Below are 17,753 nucleotides of genomic sequence, written 5' to 3'. Positions count from 1 at the left end.
AAAATCAGCATAAAAATCCGATTCTTTTGATGTATCATTTAGCATCAAAATTCCGTTTTTTAGAGTTTCGTTTACTATTGAGCCGGGTCGCTCCTTACTACAGTTCGTTACCACGAACTGTTTGATTACGGACAAAATTGGCCTCCTAAGATAAGAGCATACCATAAAGTATTTGTGTAAAGAATATATGGCGTAATGTGAAAGCACCTTTAGGTAAAAGAAAAACAAGTTGAATACCCGTAAACATTCTTTCAAGTCCCGTCACAGGGGCTAATATACATAGTGGTAATATCAGTGATTTGAAATTGGCTAAGTAGGGCTGTCACACAGGAGTACGGTAAATAAGGAGCAACTGTAATTATTGACCTAGGAATAATGTAACCATATCCTCTACCCTTTACTTTAAGTATTCTATAGTTGATTCCATTCATCTATATGATTTTAATGATTTAACTGGTAGGATATATAATTTATTGAAGAAAATAATATTAGATCGTCACCTTTAGCATTATCAGTAATATTTTTCTGACTGATGGGTGGTAAGGAACGAGTTGAGTTGCTAATATGAATCTATCTAGAGTTGCCTACTAATAGCATATTTGTGAACCATGGGTATTTTTATCTAGTATTATAAGGTCATTTTCTTTGGGACCAAAACCTTTTTTTTATGCTCTTTCACAATATAATAATTGCTTTGCTCGCAAATTCAATTTTAAACTCATTATGGGCCCTCAAAGATAATATTTTTATTTCTTATTTTTAGTTATACAAAAGAGTTAGAAACAACATATAGTTCATCGTATGCAGAATATTTGTAGTTAACACATTCCAATTGTAGCTCCGTTATACTCCACCCTCACTCTCCCCCGCCCCTAATGTGAAAAATATTGCCCAAGCTATATATTTCTTATGCTTTTTCTGATAGTCTACTTGATTTTGCCACCATCGATTGAGTTTACGGGTTGACCGGCTTTAACCAGAGTGATGCTAAAAGAGGTATATACGCAATAACTAAAATAAGAGAAAAGGGTAGGGTCAGTAAAGGACTAGGATAGCCACGAGAAAAGGGTATGGTCATTTTTGAGGGTTAGTAAATGGCTTAAAATTGAATTTGCGACTAAAACGGTAATTAGAGCGAGAAACAGCATAGCGGTATGTTCCACTTATTCCGAAGTCAGTAAGTTAAACTGTTCCCTATTTACCAGGATTATTTGGGGTCTTCAAAAAATGAACTTTAGTTTCATTAGTGGATTATTTACAGCTTACTAATCACAGCACTGTATTTTCGTATTAAGTACTTGCATTATGAAATAACAATGTGAAATAGATTTTATTAGAGCTAAATTGCAAATTTTGCGTTTTATGATTCTTTTAAAAATCAAGTGATTTTTTTGCTGATGATATGATTGTTCAAGAATATAAGTAATTTTTTCGCTTGGTAGTAACATTGAGAGTGAGATAATAATTTGCCAAATTGTTATTCACAATGATTTTAAAAAGTGTAAAACAATGATTTTAAACAGTAATAACAAAAGAAGATATGATAATCTGATTAATAGAAACATTCTTCATCTTATAAATTAAAAATCTCCTTGCTTATGTATGTTAACGGTAAAACTAACCACCAGTTTAAAGTATTTTTGAATTTAATATTTTTCTCACTAGCTACGACTAATTCATCATATGAAAATAACTTCATAGCTAGAAGTAAAACGAATCTACAATATTGAGAGAAATATCATAAATCAATAATAACAACTTACCTGAAGTGATACTTGCTTCAAGAAAGTTCAAATGAAACTGACTGATTCAGAAAATTGTGCAGAACAAAGTGAAAACTGTTCCATTCAAAGGGACTTAGTATTTGGCTTAGCTCAAATTTATTACGATATCATGGACAGTGAACTCCAATGAAGAAAGTTTTTTTGTCTATATTTTCATTACACATTCACACACTTCTACTTCTACTGAAAGTAAGGGGCGACATTAAAACTTAAAACGAACAGTAATTAGTCCATGCATGAAAGGGGCTGTTCCCTCTTGAACGCCCCGCTCTTTACGCTAAAGTTTTTTTTTATTTAAAAAAAAAATAAAGTTGTGAAAAAGAGTCAAACCTTAGCGTAAAGAACGGGGCATTGAGGAGGGAACAGCCCCTTTCATATGCGGAATAATTACTGTCCGTTTTAAGTTTTAATGTCGCTCCTTAATTTAAGTTGAAAACAAATGTTAAGTTGAAAGTTTTTTTTATTTAATTTCTGAACGTTCTTCAAATACTACTTGTTTTGATTTTGGCTCATCGCACACAAATAATTAAAATAAAATTTATTTAAATGTATTTTTTTTTTTGCAGAATGGCTCTCTCATAGTTTTGATCGGACTATTTTCAGAAAAAAAGGGGGACAGGAAGCATAGTTGCCCTCAAATTTTTTGATCAAACAGTTCGTGGTAACGAACTGTAGTAAGGAGCGACCCAGCTCAATAGTAACCAAAACTCTAAAAAATTGAATTTTGATATCAATAGCTACATCAAAAGAATCGCATTTTAATGCATCAAGTTTAGTCTTACCCATCAAAAGTTACGAGCCTGAGAAAATTTGCCTTATTTAGGAAAATAGGGTGAAACACCCCCTAAAAGTCGTAGGATCTTAACAAAAATGACACCATCAGATTCAGCGTATCAGAGAACCCTACTGTAGAAGTTTCAAGCTCTTATCTACAAAAATGTGGAATTTTGTAATTTTTGCCAGAAGACAAATCACGGGTGCGTGTTTATTTGTTTGTTTTTTTTTTTTTTTTCTTTTTCTTTTCCCCAGGGGTCATCGTATCGACCAAGTGGTCCTAGAATGTTGCAAGAGGGCTCATTCTAACGGAAATGAAAAGTTCTAGTGCCCTTTTTAAGTGACGAAAATAATTGGAGGGCATCTAGGCCCCCTCCCACGCTCATTTTTTCCCAAAGTCAACGGATCAAAATTTTGAGATAGCCATTTTGTTCAACATAGTCGAAAACCATAAAAACTATGTCTTTGGGGATGACTTACTCCCCCACAATCCCTGGGGGAGGGGCTGCAAGTTACAAACTTTGACCAGTGTTTCAAACAGTTCGTGGTAACGAACTGTAGTAAGGAGCGACCCGGCTCAATAGTAGCCAAAACTCTAAAAAATGGAATTTTGATACCAATAGCTATATCAAAAGAATCGCATTTTAATGCTGGTTTTAAATATATAAGTTTCATTAAGTTTAGTCTTACCCATCAAAAGTTACGAGCCTGAGAAAATTTGCGTTATTTTAGAAAATAGGGGGAAACACCCCCTACAAGTCATAGAATCTTAACGAAAATCACACCATCAGATTCAGCGTATCAGAGAACCCTATTGTGAAAGTTTCGAGCTCCTATCTACAAAAATGTGGAATTTTGCATTTTTTGCCAGAAGGCAGATCACGGATGCGTGTTTATTTGTTTTTTTTGTTTTTTTTTTTTTCCCAGGGGTGATCGTATCGACCCAGTTGTCCTAGAATGTTGCAAGAGGGCTCATTCTAACGGAAATGAAAAGTTCTAGTGCCCTTTTTAAGTGACCAAAAAATTGGAGGGCACCTAGGCCCCCTCCCACGCTAATTATTTTCCCAAAGTCAACGGATCAAAATTCTGAGATAGCCATTTTATTCAGCGTAGTCGAAAAACCTTATAACTATGTCTTTGGGGACGACTTACTCCCCCACAGTCCCCGTGGGAGGGGCAACAAGTTACAAACTTTGACCTGTGCTTACATATAGTAATGGTTATTGAGAAGTATACAGGCGTTTTCAGGAGGATTTTTTTGGTTGGGGGGAGGGGTTGAGAAGAGGGGGATATGCTGAGGGAACTTTCCATCGAGAATTTGTCATGGGAGAAGAAAACTTCCATGAAGGGAGAGCAGGATTTACTAGCATTATTTAAAAAAAAAATTAAAAAATAAATGTGAAAAAGCTTTTTCAGCTGGAAGTAAGGAACAGCAATAAAACCTAAAACAAACAGAAATTATTACCCATATAAGGGGCTCACCTCCTTAAGATACCTAGCTCTTTACGCTAAAGTATTTTTAGTAATTTCAACTATTTATTCTACGGATTTTGTGATTCAGGGGTCATTCTTAATGAATTGGGATAAAATTTAAGCTTTAGTGTAAAGAGCGAGGTACTGACGATGGGGCGAAACCCCTCATATATGTAATAAAAACATGAGAATACAAAAGTTCTTTACGTAAGCTAATTTATAAGTTACGTAAATCTTTTACCAATAAAAAGATTCGTAAAAAATTAAAAGTTCTAGTTGCCTTTTTAATTAACCAAAAAATCGGAGGGCAACTAGGCTTCGCCCCCGCTCTTTTTTTCTAAAAATCATTCGATCAAAATTATGAGAAAGCCATTTAGCCCCCCCCCCAAAAAAAAATATGCAAATTTCGTTTTGATTATTCCTCTGCGGAGAGCCAAAATCAAAACATGCATTGATTCAAAAACGTTCAGAAATTAAATAAAAAAAAAAACGAGTTTTTTTAACTGAAAGTAAGGAGCGACATTAAAACTTAAAACGCACAGAAATTACTTCGTATATGAAAGAGGCTGCTTCCTCATCAACGCCCCGCTCTTTACGCTAAAGTTTTTTACTGTTTTAAAAAGAAGAATTGAGAGAAAGAGTCAAACTTTAGCGTAAAGAGCGGGGTGTTGATGAGGAAGCAGCCTCTTTCATATACGAAGTAATTTCTGTGCGTTTTAAGTTTTAATGTCGCTCCTTACTTTCAGTTAAAAAAACTCGTTTTTTTTTATTTAATACATATAGTAATGGTTATTGGGAAGTGTACAGACGTTTTCAGGGGGATTTTATTTTTCTTGGGGGTGGGGCTGAGGAGAGGGGGCTATATTGGAGGATCTTTCCTTGGAGGAATCTGTCATGGGGGAAGAAAATTCAATGAAAAGGGTGCAGGATTCTCAAGCATTACTATAAGAAAACAATGAAAAATAAACATGAAAACGTTTTTTCAAATGAAAGGAAGAAGTAGCATTGAAACTTAAAACGAACAGAGATTATTACGCATATGAGGGGTTCTAAAAATACTTTAGCATAAAGAGCGAGGTATTTAGGAGGAGATAAATACCTTGCTCTTTATGCTAAAGTATTTTTAGTAATTTAAACTATTTATTCTACGGCCTTTCTGATTCAGGGGTCATTCTTAAAGAATTGGGACAAAACTTACGATTTAGTGTAAAGAGCGAGGTATTAACGAGGGTACAAACCCCCTCGTATACATATTAAAAATATAAGGTTATGAAAGTTTGTTACGTAAGTTAATTGTTAAGTTACGTATATTTTTTACTAATAAAAACGTTCGTTAAATATTAAAATTTCTAGTTGCCTTTTTAAGTAACCGAAAAATTGGAGGGCAACTAGGCCTCCTTCTCCACCCCTTATTTCTCAAAATCGTCTGATCGAAACTAAGAGAAAGCCATTTAGCAAAGAAAAAAGAATTATTATACAAATTTCATTTTAATAATTTATGTGCGGAGAGCCAAAACCAAACATGCATTAATTCAAAAACGTTCAGAAATTAAATAAAAAAACTATTTTTTTTAGCTGAAAGTAAGGAGCGACATTAAAACTTAAAACGAACAGAAATTACTCCGTATATGAAATGAGTTGTCCCCTCCGCAATCCCTCGCTCTTTACGCTAAAGTTTGACTCTTTGCCACAATTCTACTTTTTAAAAAAAATTAAAAGCTTTAGCGTAAAGAGCGAGGGATTGCGGAGGGGACAACTCATTTCATATACGGAGTAATTTCTGTTCGTTTTAAGTTTTAATTTCGCTCCTTACTTTCAGCTAAAAAAATTATTTTTTTTTTATTTATTTACTTAAAGACACAACTAGAACTTTTAATTTTCTTGCGAAAATTTCTATTAGTAATAAACATACGTAATTTACGAATTAGCTTACCTAACAAACTTATATATTCTTATATTTTTATTATATATATGAGGGGGTTCGCCCCCTCGTCAATACCTCACTCTTTTCGCTAAACCTCTTTACACTTTTATCCCAGTTCTTTAAGAATGACCCCTGAATCACAATAGCCGTAGAATAAATAGGCGGTAGGATAAAAATTCATGAAAATTCTCTTCTTCCATCATAAATTCCACCATTGAAAGATCCTCCCGCGCAACCCTTCCCCCCAACCAGAAGAAATCCTCCTGAAAACGTCTGTACATTTCCCAATAACCATTACTATGCGTAAACAATGGTCAAAGTTTGTAACTTGCAGCCGCACACCTAAGGACTGTGGAGGATTAAGTCGTCCCCAATGACATAGTTATTACGTTTTTTATTTCCATTAGAATGAGCCCTCGCGCTACATTTTAGGGCCTTTGGGTCAATACGTTCAACCCTGGGGAAGAAAAAACAATAAACAAGCATCCGTAATCTGTCTTCTGGCAAAAAAAAATCTGGTTGGGGAAGGCTTACGTGGGGGATCTTTCAATGGAGGAATTTATCATGGGAGAAGAGAATTTTTATGAAGGGGGCACAGGATTTTCTACCATTATTTGAAGAAAAACAATAAAACTTAAAACCTACTCGCTCTTTACACTAAAGTATTTTCAGTAAATTCAACTATTTATTCTACGGCCTTTGGGATTCAGGGGGCATTCTTAAAGAACTGGGACAAAGTTGTAAAGAGGTTTAGTGTAAAGAGCGAGGTATTGACGAGGGGACGAACCCCCTCATATACGTAATGAAAATATACGAATATAGAAGTTCGTTACGTAAGTTAAATTGTAAATTACTTGTATTCATTACTAATAAAAATGTTCGCAAGAAAATTAAAAGTTCTAGTTGTGTCTTTAAGTAATTAAATAAAAAAACAAGATTTTTAAATGAAAGTAAGGAGCAACATTAAAACTTAAAACGAACAGAAATTACTCCGTATATAAAAGGGGCTTTACCTCCTCAACGCCTCGCTCTTTACGCTAAAGTTTGACTCTTTCTCTTAACTCTATTTTTAAACAGTAAGAAACTTTAGCGTAAAGAGCGGGGCATTGAGGAGGAAAATCCCCTTTCATATAGGGAGTGATTTTTTGGGTTACTTAAAAAGAGCACTAAAACTTTTAATTTATGTTGGAATGAGCCCTCTCGCGATATTCTAGGACTACTCAGACAATACGATCACCCCAGGGAAAAAAACAAAACAAAAAAACAAATAAGCACTCATCAGTGATCTGTCTTCTGGCAAAAAATGCGATAAAAATACGGCAAAAAATACAATAAGGTTCTCTGATACGATGAATCTGATAGTATGATTTTCGTTAAGATTGTATGACTTTTAGGGGGTGTTTCCCCCTATTTTCTAAAATGAGGCAAACTTTCTCAGGCTGGTAACTTTTGATGGGTATAGCTGGTCTTGATGAAACTTATATATTTAAAATCAAAATTAAAATGCGATTCTTTTGATGTAATTATTGGTATCAAAATTCCATTGTTTAAAGTTTCGATTACTATTGAGCCGGGTCGTTCCTTACTACAGTTCGTTACCACGAAGTGTTTGACTACTGGCTTAATCGGTAGCAATATTTGCAACTAAATATCCGGCATTGAAGGGACAAATCAGCAAATTCTCTAGAATTGGACAGGCTTTCTATCCTTGTCTAACGAGCAAGACAGAACCTGTCACATTTTATTTACACCTGGTTTATATTGGCAGCTAACCTTCTTCGTATGAACTGTTGTTAGGACATTGTTCATCCTTTAAAACAAACAAACATAGATTTGTGATTCCACTGAATATCAAAGAGCTAATTTAATGGAGAACTGTTGACAGTCGGTTATTGATGCGGCGAATTTCAATAAACGAGGAAGAAACTGTAAAAAAGTGAACAAAAGTATTTTAGCTGAAATTTAAGTTAAAAGGGTAATAAACTTTTTATTTGAATACATAATGTGATTGCTTTTACTTAAGTCATATCTAGATTAGCCCATTGAATAGGAGGTTTTAACAAAAGAATAAAGGAAAGGTTTTTCTGTTGTTTTGGGTAAAAGGTTAGTGCTCATTTCTTTGTTTTATTTCTGTGACAATTTTTGATGTCAATTTGTCATTTTTGGCCATCTGTCATTTTTGGCATGGAAGACCAAACGGACGGCAGGTTTCTCCTGGACGGGTCGGAGAGATGTTATAGAAAGGAATTTAAAGGAAATCCGACCTTTAGTTGCAGCTTTGAATTGTTTGAAAATTTCGAATTAATGTGGATTTATTATTAATTAATTCTTATTAATTAACTAATTATTAATTAATCAAATATGGAGTTAGAGAAGCTCTGAATAGATTGGGTTGAAGGAGGAAGATGTGCAACTGCAGAGGTCTCAGGTGGCCACAGTAGGTTATCTGTAGTGCCACAGTAGTGCGACTGTAAATTATCTGTAGTAGCAGTAGAAATCACACTATGTCTTAAATCTCTGCCAAAAAGGGAACCCAAATAGGTTTATCTTTTTTAAATCTGATCCTGTATCTCCTTAGGTAATTTTATCCGAGTAAAACCAGAAAAATTTTGAGTCACGAGATATCTTACAAGTAGTCTCTCTGCTTCTCTGTGGCTAATCTTTCTGATCTATCTATATATGTCACAGCTTACATTAAACTAAGTTTAGTTAAATAACAAATGAAAAACAAACAATCAAAGATTTTGAAAGCCAATGGTCAAAAGAATGAATCAGAAAAAGTAGCAGTGCAAAAGAAAATGTAAAAAAAAAGAAAAAAAATAGATATCAGGAGACTGTGGTGAAGTGTTCCTGGCTTTTTTCATCAATGCCTTTTTTGATCAGTGAACCTGATTCTTGAATATTTCCCAATTAAGAGGATGGAGATACTTTTACTGGCAAACTTGGTCCATATTAACATATCTCTTCGACAATGGAAATAAAAATATTCAACTAATAGGTGAGAGTCTTCAGTCAATCATTAAATTCTGTCCTAAGTCTGTTTAACATGAAACTTGTGTCCCATAATAAGGGGGGGGTTTAAGCTTAGTACATTTTGTTGTCAGAAATTGGACAAGTTTCACCAATAAAAAATCTTTCAACAGACTTTATTCTAAAAGACATTAGTTACGTAAAGAGCAAAAAACTGGCAATTGCAAAAATATTTGTAAATATTTTAACAATGGATTACAACAATTCAAAAACCTTAAAAACTAAACCAAAAGTAAGAAGCTTAGTAGAAATCATTATTATAAATTGGGCTTGCGTTACCACTACTACTACTAACAACTCACCGCAGCACCAAGCTGCCTGAGGCCAACACAGCTACGCACACTCCTTCTCTATCCCAATATATTCAAAACCTCTCTTTTTACACCCTCCTAGGAAGTTCCCATTTCCTGTACTTTTCACGACTTCTTCTCACGCCATACGAGGGCGACCTGCTTTCTGTTAAGCCTTAAATGGTTGGCCCAAAAAGACAATCTTTGGTAATCTGTCATCTTTAATCCACTAAATGCGCCCTAGCCATCTCAACTTTTCTTTCATTATAGCCATAGAACGGAATTGCACCACACTTTTCGTACGGACTTCTGTTTGGAATACCGTCAATCAGCCGAGAGCCCTAAGCAATCCGTAGACATTTTCTTTGGAAAATATCTAGCAAATCTTCATCCGCTTTTCGGAGCACCCATGCCCCAGAGCCATATTTGACTACTTTCATCACTGTAGTTTCTAATATTCTAATCTTGGTTTGCAGACTTATCTTCCTATTCTTTAAGACTTTTTTCAACTGTGAAAAACACCCTGAGCCTTGGCTATTCTACTTTAAACATCTTCACTGCTCCCACCGTCTTTACTAATAATTAAATAAAAAAAAAAGTTCTTTTAACTGAAAGTAAGGAGCGACATCTAAACTTAAAACGAACAGAAATTACCCCGTATATGAAAGCGGCTGTTCCCTCTTCAACGCCCTGCTTTTTGCGCTAAAGTTAGACTCTTTCTCTCAACTCTACTTTTTACAACAGTATAAACTTTAGCGTAAAGAGCAGGGCGTTGAAGAGGGAACAGCCCCTTTCATATACGGGGTAATTTCTGTTCATTTTAAGTTTTGATGTCGCTCCTTACTTGAGTTAAAAAAAAAATTATTTAATTTCTGAATGTTTTTTAGTTAATCTATGTTTTGATTTCGGCTCTTCGCTGATTAATAATCAAAGCGAAATTTGTATATTTATTTATTTGGCTAAATAGATTTCCCATGGTTTTGATCGAATGATTATAAGAAAAAAGGAAAGAGGAGGAGGCTCAGTTGCCCTCTAATTTTTAGGGTACTTAAAAAGGCAACTAGAACTTTTAGTTTTTTACGAACGTTTTCATTAGTAAAAGATATACGTAACTTACGAATTAGCTTACGTAACAAACTTCTATATTCGTATGTTTTTATTACGTATATGAGAGGGTTCGCCCACTCGTCAATACCTCGTTCTTTACACTAAAGCTTAAATTTTGTCCCCTGAATCACAAAGGCCGTAGAATAAATAGTTGAAATTACTAAAAATATTTTAGCGTAAAGAGTGAGATATTAGGAGGAGGTGAACCCCTTATATACGTAATATTTTCTGTTCGTTTTAAGTTTTAATGCTACTCCTTACTTTCAGTTGAAAAAAAACATTTTAATATTTATTTTTCATTGTTTTTTAAATAATGTTAGAAAATGCTGCGCCCCCTTCATGGAAATCTTCTTCTCCCATGACAAATCCCTCCATGTAAAGTTCCCCCACATAACCTCTGTTCTCAACCCCTCCTCCCAACCAAAAAATCCCCCTGAAAACTTCTATACACTTCCCAATAACCATTACTATATACAAACACTGGTCAAAGTTTGTAACTTGCAGTCCCTCCCACGGGGACTGTGGGGGAGTAAGTCGTCACCAAAGACATAGTTATAAGGTTTTTCGACTATGTTGAATAAAATGCCTATCTCAGAATTTTGATCCGACGACTTTGGGAAAATAATTAGCGTGGGAGGGGGCCTAGGTGCCCTCCAATTTTTTGGTCACTTAAAAGGGCACTAGAACTTTTCATTTCCATTCGAATGAGCCCTCTCGCAAACTTCTAGGACCACTGGGTCGATACGATCACCCCTGGAAAAAAACAACTAATAAACACGCATCCGTGATTTGTCTTTTGACAAACAATACAAAATTCCACATTTTTGTGGATAGGAGCTTGGAACTTGTACAGTATGGTTCTCTGTTATGCTGAATCTGATGGTTTGATTTTCGTTAAGATTATATTACTTTTAGGGGGTATTTCCCCCTATTTTCTAAAACAGGGCCAGTTTTCTCAGGCTCGTAACTTTTGATGGGTAAGACTAAACTTGATGAAACTTATATATTTAAAATCAGCTTTAAAATGCGATTCTTTTGATGTAGCTACTGATATCAAAATTTCGTTTTGAAGAGATTTGGTTACTATTGAGCCGGGTCGCTCCTTACTACAGTTCTACCAAGGAAAGTGAAGCTGCCCACCTGATCAATCTTTTCGTTCCCCAACGTCACTTTTTCATCTACACTTATTCCCAGTCTTAGTGACTTAGTCTTCTTAACATTGATTTCCAAACCTATTCTAGAACTATAAACTCACAAAACATCTAAAAGTTCTTTCATTTTGCTCTCACTTTCATCTAGGATGCTTAAATCATCGGCATAAGCTAAATCCAAGAGCGTTTTTCCCTCTCCATTGATTTTGTGGTCTCTCATTGCTTTTCTTGTGTACCGTCGTTAATTCTTCCTCACAAAATAGATCCTCCCTCACATCCAAGGTACCACAAATTTTATCATTTTCTCTCTATCTTTTCCTGCAACTCTATCTCTGTTTAGCACATTCTCAGAATTTTCAGTGCATTCCTCTTTAATTCTTTCCTTATAACTAATTTTGGCCCCGTTTCTGCCTTTAACTGGGACAAGTCCGGATTGACTACTCCTTCTCAATTTATTAACATCACCGTACAATATTTTACTATTATGCCTTCTAGCTGCATCTTCCAGATCCTCGGCAATTTTATCCATGGCCTCCACTCAGGCACGTACGCAGGAATTTTTTTTGGGGTAGGCCCAAAACCTTCGAAACAGCAGATATAAAGTAGCACTTTTTTAATTAGCAATGCAAAAACCACGTATATCGAAAAATACAGATTAGCTTTAATTTATAGTATTGTAGCGGATAGGGGGAAGAAGACTGAAGCCTCAAAAGTATGTTTTAGGCTCAGGTTATACTCATAGCGATTTAGAACCATTGATTAATCTACTATATCCTACTGAAAGGAAAATTTTTGGGTTAACAGTGCAATATGGGTGCTGTGGGGGGTAGTTCTTCAATTGCAAAAACGTAGATTTTAATGAAAAATGATAGTTTCCAAAATTGATCCATTAAAAGCTGTACTGTATTCTGAAAAGGGGGGATAAATGCCCTAATATTAAGGAAAATTCTATCCTGCTGTGGAAAGCAAACTCTCTTTACAAAAACAAATAATAGTACAGTTGCTAATTACAAAGAGGGTAAAAAGTTAAACAGAAAATGGGTTAATAATTGGGCAGTGACTTGACCGGATAATTGCATGCTGTAGAATCCACCAAAAAAAGGCTTCACACATGTATCTAGATTCTGAATAAATCCCAAGAAACCATGGAGAAATTAAACATTTCAAAAAATTTCGGAGGGGCCCGGGCCCGAAGGCCCCCCTGCGTACGTGCCAGCCTCCACTTCACACCTCCTTTGTTCATATTTTAATACTATCTTTACATTCCTTTATCTTTCATATGACCTATAACTTAGAAATTTCTTGTACAATCCCCTTCTCCTCTCTATCAAACATAAAGCTTTTTTTCCTAGCTGCAGTCCTAACTTTCTTCAAGACATCATCAGCATCTTCACAATTTTTTTTTTTCAAAAATCACTTCAACCTTCTTCGGCACTATCAAATACTCTCAAGTTTAAATATTCAACTTATTCAGTTTAACTTATTATTCAGTTTAAATATTCAACCTACAAAGTTTCTCTCAAATTTTCATCCCAGAGTCTGCCAGCATCACGACTTCCCGGGAGGTAGTTACCCTTCCAAAATTTCAGCTTTAAATCAACCCTAGACACTACTGGATGGTGATCTTTAATCATAATATCAATGAAAGGGCTCCGAAATACCCTAGTACCTTGTCTTGACCCTGACAGTCTTCGGTTACCATAACATAATCATTAAGGTTTGTTGTCTTACAATCACGTGAATACCATGTTAATTTGTGGGCCATTTTATGACCAAACACCGTATTGGTTATAGCTAGATTGTTATGCCTATAAAATTGCAAAAGTCTATAGCCATCTATCCCTATTTTTACCGACTTGGGAGTTAAAATCTCTTAGTAAAAACGTCATATTTCTACCTGGGAACCTGTTTATTTGCTCATGTGTCTTTAAGTAAAATCCATCTTAGTCGCTAGTTTCTCCGTCAGCTGGCTCAACAGGGGCCTACACTGTTATACTTGATACCCTGAACTTCTTAGTAATAAAATGAGCAATTAGTATTCTATTATTATTACCTTCCCAACCAAAACAAAACTTAGAAGCTTTCTTATTCATCATGAACCCTTGTCCCTGTCTATGTACCCCATCCTTCTTGCCTGAGTAAATAAATTCTATATTACCTAATTTCATGCTTCCTGCCCACCCCTGATATATGAGTTTCCATAACTCCAGTCCAGTTGGAATCGTCTGAATTTGTGAGTCAAAGTATCGATCCGATAGTCATTTTTTAACGTTGTAACATTCCAAGTTCCAATTTTCATGTTCATTGAATCAATAAAATTATTTTTGGCCTCAGTAAAAGCAATGATCCCAAATACAAGTACAGGATGGGGATCACATATCAGCTCAAGTTTACAACGAAGCGCTTAAGCCGGCTTAGATCCGAACAGCAAGATGCCTTTAGGACCTTCTGTTTGAATGGGGGGTTTTCGCAATCTTATGCCTACTTGGTCACAACATGGTTTCAGCATTTGGCGATGCTCTTCTATCAACAAGAGTCAAATCCTGCAGAGACAGTCTGAAACTTATTACCTCCGACTCATTATATATTTAAACCTACAAATATTATGCTACTACGGGGAGGCAGCCCCCAATAGATACATTAGCTAGGAAGAGGTTCTTCAGTCCAAAATCGCCCGTCAAAACAGAACAAGCCCTGAAGAATTGTCCATTGATCAGAATCCCGTGCGAATGCTGTGTCGTTTACTAGGCTATAATTTCCTCAAGTGGGACTAGAGTTGACTGAAAGATCCTCAATCTTGCAGGTACCCCAAAAGGGTCGAGGCAGCCCTTTGCAGAGGCTTTGCAGAGGCTTTTGCGGCGATGGTGTTCTGTGTCACCTTGCAATTTAACCCATTACTGGGAGAAGGTTTGTAACTCATGGGACACGTGGACACGCCAGTGGCAATTTTTAGTGTACATTTGAGGACCTTCTTCTTCCTCAACCAGTATTTATGACCCCCAGCGAGGGTGCCCCAGTTCTATTATGGCCCCCAGAGACAAGGACCTCCCTTTGTCCGTACCTCCTATACTACTACTACTACTACTAATACTACTACTACTACTACTACTACTAATAAGTCACTGCAGCACCGAGCCGCCTGAGGCCAACACAGCTACGCACGCTCCTCCTCCAACCTAATCTATTTAAAGCCTCATATAGACAAAACCTCCAATAGACAAAAAAACAAAAGTATGAAGTTTTGTAAACATCGTTGATAAAATTGAACTTGATTTAATAATCAAATAAATTTACCAGTTTTTTGCTCTTTACGTAATTTAATTTCTTTTCATAGTCTTTTCAAAAATATTTAATTATTGAAGCTGGTCAGATTTCTAACAACGATATGTACTAAGCTCGAAACTTTTGATTTTGTTATTTTTTAAAGTTTGTCAGTTGTTTACTCCCTTGTCAAAATATCGAATCATCATTTGTAATAAAGATTTTGGGGCTTTCTATTAACATTATACAACTGGTTGCGTTAAACTTGTAAGCTTAATCACGTAGCGAGAGGATTTTATCTTATAAAAAAAACTAACTAAAAATTTTTTAGGTATTTTTCAAGTTTTAATTACAAAATTAAAATTGTTGCTCAAGCACATTAAATATTTTTTAAGTTTACGTAATAAATCTTGCGATTCTGAACTGAAATTAAAAAATTTTCAACTTTTTTTTCATGTCTTAAAAATATATTGCTTATGCTTGTAATGAAAAGAAATTCGGTAGTGATGTTTTTCTAACAACGATTTCAACTAAACTTCAAACTTTTTGTTTTCTTTTTTAAGGGTTTCGAATTGTTGTAATCCCTTGTCAAAATATATACAAATTTTGCAATTATCACCTGTTTGCTCTTTGAGAAATTTAATATAAACTTTCTCCATATATGAACATCTTCATTTTTCCACAAAAGTGTGACAAGTGTGACAACGTCATTGCAATACTGACACACACACATATATATATATATATATATATATATACATATATATATATATATATATATATAATATATATATATATATATTATATATATATATATATATATATATATATATATATTATATATATATATATATATATATTTATATATAGATATATATATATATATATATATATATATATATATTTATATATATATATATATATATATATATATATATATATATATAATATATATATATATATATATATCTTCTATATATATAAAAATAAGTTGTCTGTCTGTGGATGTGTGATGGATGTGTGGATGGATGTGTCAGGTGACGTCACCTGAAAAAACTGGATTAGGTGACGTCAAAACTGAAAAAACTAAAAAAAGGCAAAAACTACAAAAAAAAACTAAAAACTAATAAAAAAAATAAAAAAAGCTAAAAAACTAAAAAAACTATAAAGGTAAAAACCAATAAAAAACTAAAAAAAAAACTGAAAAAACTAAAAAAAGGCAAAAACTACAAAAAAAAACTAAAAACTAATAAAAAAAGTAAAAAAGCTAAAAAACTAAAAAAAACTAAAAAAACTAAAAAAAGGTAAAAAACTAAAAAAACTAAAAAATAAAAAAAAACTAAAAAAAAGGAAAAAAACTGAAAAATAAGCTAAAATAAAGGTAAAAAACCAATAAAAAACTAAAAAAAAAAGGAAAAAACTAATAAATGACGACACTCAAAGAGAAAGCGACCAGGACAAAAAACTAAAAAAAAGGCAAAAACTACAAAAAAACTAAAAACTAATAAAAAAAAATAAAAAAGCTAAAAAACTAAAAAAACTAAAAAAAGGTAAAAAACTAAAAAAACTAAAAACTAAAAAAAAACTAAAAAAGGTAAAAACTAAAAGAACTAAAAAAGAAAAAAATAAATGACGACACTCAAAGAGAAAGCGACCAGGACAAAAGGAATGTTCGATTAGCAATCAACAAAGCACCGGGACACAGGGAGTATAAATGACGACCAGGACACAAGTAAAAAAAAAAATTAACAAAACTAAAAAGAAGGTAAAAACTACAAAAAAACTAAAAAGAAAAAAAAACTAAAAACTAATAAAAAAACTAAAAAATCTAAAATCTAAATAAACTAAAAAAGAAAAAAAAAGGAAAAAAATAAAGGAGAAAAACAAAACTAAAAAACGAATGCATATACAGAACCGGTACACCGGGATACAAATGACGACCGGGACACAGGGAATATAAATAACGACCGGGACACAGGGACACAACTACAACGGGGACACCGGGGGAAACAGGGGGATATAAATGACGACCGGGACAAAAAAACTAAAAAGAAATAAAAACTAAAAACTAATAAAAAAAACTAAAAAATCTAAAAATCTAAATAAGCTAAAAAAGAAAAAAAAAGGAAAAAAATAAAGGAGAAAAACAAAACTAAAAAACGAATGTATATACAGACCGGGACACCGGGATACAAATGATGACGGGACCCGGGACACAGGGAATATAAATGACGACCGGGACACAGGGACACAACTACAACGGGGACACCGGGGGAAACAGGGGGATAACCTGACAATCTATTTATATGCAAAGACAATGGGACAGCAAAGAATGTTGTATATTCGCAAGTTTTACGTAGTTAAAACCATATATATATATATATATCTATATTCACAGGTGGGACATAGGGACACAACTACAATGGCGCGTAACTATTATGGCGCGTAACGACTTACGCACGCGGGGGCGGGGGGCTTGGGGGGGGCGCGAAGCGCCCCCACCAACTAGGTGTTGGGGTGGCGCGAAGCGCCACCCCAACAGCTAGTATATATATATATATAATATAGATATATATATGACGTCACACAAATACCCTTTTTTTTCCAAAATTAAGGGCTCTTAACGTATTTTATCAAACTTCTGACCAAACTAAATAGTTTTTTTTTTCTTTTTTTTTAAGCCAAAATATGCTAGGATACTAAGTTTTCCGAAAAAATATGGAGTCATTTTCTAGAAAAAACAAATAGATAAATAAACAAACACAGAAACACAATTAATGCTCACTTGCAAAGATTATACATATATATATATACATATATATATATATATATATATATATATATATATATATATATATATATATATATATATATATATATTATATATATATATATATATATCTATATATAAAAATAAGTTGTCTGTGTGTGGATCTGTGGATCTGTGGATCAGGTGACG

At 34.1% G+C, this 17,753-nt stretch overlaps 1 protein-coding gene across 1 annotated transcript in view; it reads right to left on the bottom strand.

Moving 5' to 3' along the window:
• LOC136033310 (chondroitin sulfate proteoglycan 4-like) overlaps positions 1-17,753 on the bottom strand; it is a gene marked incomplete in the record, with an annotated part of 437,436 nt that overhangs the window by 135,779 nt on the left and 283,904 nt on the right.

This window comes from Artemia franciscana, chromosome 11 (assembly GCF_032884065.1).
Source record: "Artemia franciscana chromosome 11, ASM3288406v1, whole genome shotgun sequence".
Lineage (NCBI taxonomy): Eukaryota > Metazoa > Arthropoda > Branchiopoda > Anostraca > Artemiidae > Artemia > Artemia franciscana.
This window is presented reverse-complemented; position numbering and strand designations above follow the sequence as displayed.